This window comes from Belonocnema kinseyi, chromosome 4, assembly GCF_010883055.1.
Source record: "Belonocnema kinseyi isolate 2016_QV_RU_SX_M_011 chromosome 4, B_treatae_v1, whole genome shotgun sequence".
NCBI lineage: Eukaryota > Metazoa > Arthropoda > Insecta > Hymenoptera > Cynipidae > Belonocnema > Belonocnema kinseyi.
In genome coordinates this window covers 72,962,330-72,967,571 of record NC_046660.1, presented here as the reverse complement: position 1 = coordinate 72,967,571, position 5,242 = coordinate 72,962,330, and the positions used below count along the sequence as shown (strand labels likewise).

At 29.1% G+C, this 5,242-nt stretch overlaps 1 protein-coding gene across 3 annotated transcripts in view; it reads right to left on the bottom strand.

The window, feature by feature from the left end:
* LOC117171503 (chondroitin sulfate proteoglycan 4) overlaps positions 1 to 5,242 on the bottom strand; it is a 128,407-nt gene that overhangs the window by 40,191 nt on the left and 82,974 nt on the right. The window lies entirely within an intron of this gene.

The window sequence follows — 5,242 nt, the reverse complement described above, 5'->3', positions numbered from 1 at the left end:
GGACAAAAGAATAAGCAGTATTTTCTGAGAACGCTTCCAGATGTTTAAACTTTTATGTTGATATTTTTTAACTGCCGCTGTATTAGAAAAACATTTTTTAATTTTTCAAATTAAAAAAGATTTTTTTGTGATCAATTTAAAGAGCAAGAATTACCAATCTGAATAAAAAAAATTTAAATGTCGACGCTCGTTCGTAGAATATTGAATTAAAACAAAGTTCGTTATTAGATCAGAATCTGCAGATAATCTTCAAATGGTTGCAAAAAATAATAATCCTATCGCCAATCGGTGAAGAACGTATCCCTTTATTTTTACTTTAGAGTTTAGAAAGATATATCCAATTAAAAACGCATCTGAAACTATGGCCTAGACTTTTCTTGAAGTTTTGCCGAATAAAAATAAAATTGAAGGCTACAGCTAAACGAATCAGTCCATATCTGACTGATTTTGAAGAGAAACAATAAACTTTCTTCAAAATCTATTTGTCAGTTGAATTAAAAACTGAAAATTCGATTTCTAGATTAATGGTTACTGAATAAAGACGAAAAGAGTTTGATTAAACAAAGTTTCGGCTTTTTTTAATTAATGTAGGGCTCGAACCTGGCGTTCTATAAACTTCTAACGGGTTCAAATTGAAGGTTAAAGCTTGAGCTTCAGCATGAATATATTGAAAAATTTTTTTTTTGAAATTGAGGTGATAGAAATATTTCGCTCTTGGATACAAATGTAGCGCCCTGAAATTGATAAAAAACACATAATTTTTGTCCAGGTGAAATTAATAATTTTTCTGGAGGATTTCGTCCTGATATTTTGAGTTTTAATCCAATTTTGCAGTTGATAAGCAATTGACGTTGTTTTTTTCGAAAATTGAAGAAAAACAATATTTTTCATTAATGTTAATAATAAATAAATTTTCCATGTCAAAAAGAACATGAGAAAAATTTACAACTATATGAATTGAATAGAATTGATTCAGAAAAATATGTACAATTTGTTTGTAAATTCCAGGGTAGTTAAAAAGTACAGATATAGTCACATTATATCGAATTTTATCGTACAGAAAGACACTCTAGCATTTTTTAATTATAAAGTTTCATAGTCTATTTACATTGCTCAGAATTAATAAGCGCTCTATTTGAAAGGATTACATTAATAAACACACATACCGCGCAGATTGAAAATTACAGCTTCCTTTTTAATTATGAAGGGTTCAGAAAATACATATTTAAATATTAAGATGAATTTTTTTATATCTTCAAATGTAAAGTCCCTTGAAGAAATTACATAAATTAATGAATATCTATTAGAGAGACAAAAATTTTAACTGAAACGCGAAAACTCGTTTATTTAAATAGGTCATAATGTTAAACATAATTTACATACAAGAACTGAAAAAATTATTTGACTTAGAAATTTTCTTTGTTTGCATATATGTCTCTATCTAATTTCTTTTTTACTCTTCTTATTCAAATTAAAAAAGTATGTTTACGAAGCTCAGATAGTACTTGCAAATCAAAAAATGACCAAATCGAGAAAATAACTAAATAAATTATCTATTTGAAAATCGTTTTTTGAACTTAAAAAGTTCTTTGATCTTTTTATCGATGCTTGCTCAAGAAAAAAGCCAACAGATTATTTATTTATTTCTGTAAATAGATGAAAAAATACAAAGTTTGAAGCAATTATAGTTCCTTTCAGCTCGCTGGCATCTTTCGTATTTCGTCGAAAAATTGTTAAAATGTTTAAAATGAACAGAGTGGCGACGTATTATTTAAAAATACAAAAAGTCGAGTTAATATATACATTTGTAGTCAGGAGAAATTTCTTTCTTAAAATCAAATTTTCACATTTTTCTCCAAAAAAACGAAACATACACATAAACAAATTTCATAAAAAAGTTTACATATATCATATAAAGTTCCACAAAGAATGCCTGTTGCTTTTCTGCGATATCTTTCATTGTTTGCAAGAAGAATTAGAAAATTATACTTTCAGATGAAAAAAACTTCTTCCGACTTGAAAAATGGCTTAGACCGCAAAAAGCGGTTGAGCGCCTTTCTTAAGCAGAAACGTTTTTAAACTATTGTAAAAAATAAAAATGGTAGGCTTTTCAGAAAATCTTCTTTTCATATTTTCAAAATTCGAAGAAAAAAATACAAAACATTTTCTGCAAAACTCCACCTTCTTTGAGAGATTTAAAAATTTGCTAGCATTAGTATATAATTATATACAACTAGTGAAGCTCAACAGATAACATGATAACACGTTACAAATTTAAATTAAGTAACGTTTTAAACTCTGTTTGAAATAAACTTCTTTATTTTTATAGGAAAATATTTAAAAATTGGAATACATAATTAATGAACGGTACTAAAACATCTTGTTGGTTTGAAACACTGTTCTTTGGCAGATTAATTATTCACGTGAAGATAGTTTTATCGAGAAGCACTTCACTGGCATTCAATTAGAGTTCACTTTGCGTTGTAGCGCTGGAGAAGTTACAAAAAGAAGGTTCTGCGAGTTACTTTTTTTACGGGTTGATTAATAGATCTCAGCTCCTTGTCTTGAATTAAGAACTCTCATTATGACTGTTGATTATTCAAACAAGGGGGAAAAACCTGTGCCATTAATGTCTATCTAATGAACGGTCTTTTGTTCTCGCTGAATTTTGATTACTCTTTTGTCCTTCCTTTTTGTCTAAATATCTGAAAAGAATTGTGTCGCGAAATGTTTCGAAAATATTGCAGTAATTGTTGTTGAAAACCTGACTAGATTTTTATTACACATGCACAAAAAATAAAGAAATATTTGGAGCCAAAAAGGCGAATTATATAGTATTGTAGGATTGCTTTTGCATAATCAAAATCTAAATTGATTGGAATTTTCTGCTTGCCAGATTTTTTTTAGAAAGTTTCAATTTTTAGTTTAAATTAAATTATCCTAAGTAGGCCACCATAAATTAAAAGTCGTTTTTTCTTTTACTGGAGAATGAATTTTTTAATAGCCCTTATGTTCAAATTCCATCAGGTTTTAGTTTTAACAAAATTTTGTTGCAAAAGTTATTACCAATAAAAATGTAATGTTATGACATGATCAGCATTTTCCTCGTGAGAGGATAAACGAATTTAGATGATCCTTACGTTAAAATTTTTGTTCAGGAACGTAAATCCCTGAAATCTTTCTTCCGAATATAAAAACATGGAATTTGTTTTAAAGTATAATGTGTTTATAACTTAATTGAATTTTATTTAAAAGAATAGTAATTGCTATTCTTTTAATTAGACTGACGCACATGTTCTGAGCTCTTGGTTGTATAACACATTTATATATCAGGAAATAATCTCGGAAATAATCGCCACTGCTTTGTATTTCTTTTTGCATTTCTCTCTAAAAAATAATTTGACTTTTTTTGTGCGCCTGTGTTACTTGAAGTTGCTTTATATCTTAAACTTTAATACCTTCTCACGGCTAAATTAAGACTTCAAATTATCTAAATTTAAATTATCTAAGGTAAATTATCTAAGGTTTATAATTTTTTCAAACAATTTTAGGTTTCGCTGAAGTTTTGCATCGGAAATTGGTATTTTCAAACAAAAATCATAATTTGAACAAGATTTAAAATCTTTTAACAATTTTGGATTATGTTAATTTTTATTTTGGACTTTCTTAATGAAAATAATATATTTCAAAGAAGACTCAATATAGAGTTCTAATATCTGATAAGGTTGAACTTAATTAAAAATATTTAAGAAATTATTATGTTAATAATGGTAAAAGTTAATAACGATCCTGCTAAAAGAATTCCTTTATTTCATATTATCAGATCTGTCTAATAAATAAAATCCTTGATGTAGCCCATACAACTTCATACAGTGTACTTGAGTGTACGGCCGTCGTAAATCCAGTCACCGTATCTGCATTTCCCATGAGAACTCTGATTCGCAATTGTCTCCATTGCGTTCAATTTATTTTCAAGGAGAAAAAGGTGAAGAGTACCGAAAAATAGGTGTGCTTTCTTTCACAGAAAAAAGAAAAAAAATTTAGAGATATGAAAACCAATAGCAAAGTCCTATACATCCTAATGGAAGAGAAAAACACTTTAGGTCGAGTTGAATTCAAACAAAATTAAATTTTACTTGCAGCAAAAGACAATCTGATTTAGTTTCGAATGAAATCAGACTCTTGCTAAAGCTTTCATGCCGGAGATAATAAATGTTGAATCAAAGAAAATTTAATTGATTCAAAGACATTATTGAACTGAATACGTCCTACAAATAAATATTTCATCAATACAAAGAAATAGTTTTATCTGAACCATAAGCAGGAAAATGCTTAAGCAAATTATTAATTATTTCAGAGAGTGAAGTATTGATCAAGAGAATTAACACTCAATTCTATGAATAACACCGGCACACAAAAAAAAGTGGTCTGTCCGACAGACTACACTAGCATATCTATATATTTTTGGGGTCGCTAAATTCGAATTCAGTGTGCAAATAACCAAGTTGGCTCGTATTTTTCGCGATTTTTCAGGTATATTTTTGCACAAAAAAAATACATTTTCTCGCCCGGTGGACTTAACCAACATATTTATATGTCTTTTGGGTCGCTGAATTCGAATCTGAGGCCCAAATAACCAATTTGGCTCATACTTTTTCGAAAATCGCAAAAATAGACGTAAAATCGGCGAACGCAGCGATTTTTCTTGTATACTTTTGCAACAAAAAAATTTTCATGCCCGTTCGTCTAAATCAGCATATCCTTATGTTTTTGGGGTCGCTGAATTCGAATCCGGGGTCAAAATAACCCAGTTGGCTCATATTTGATCGAAAAATGCAAAAATCGATGTAAAATCGACGAAAACAACGGTTTTCCGTGCATATTTTTTCAAAAAAATATATCTTCATCCCCGGTCGTTCACTGTAGATTCTCTTTGCGTCTCACGTTTCGGGGTTTTTAATTTGCGTTAGTCTCCTTGCATGGCAATAGTAGGATTTTTTGTAATTAAGTTATATTTACTTTTAGCTTTATCCAGGAACAACGACGTGGACGCAGTAAATTCTGTTCCCTTTGGGGTGCTTTACTACCGTGAGTCCCCTTGCCTCTCATGCTTATATTATTCTTTTATTTTTATTTTTTATTTTTATTTACCAGGTGTATACATATGAAACCGGTATTTTTTCAAGAAAAAAACACATTTATTTCAAGAGAATGATAACAAATATTTTATTCAAAGTATGCG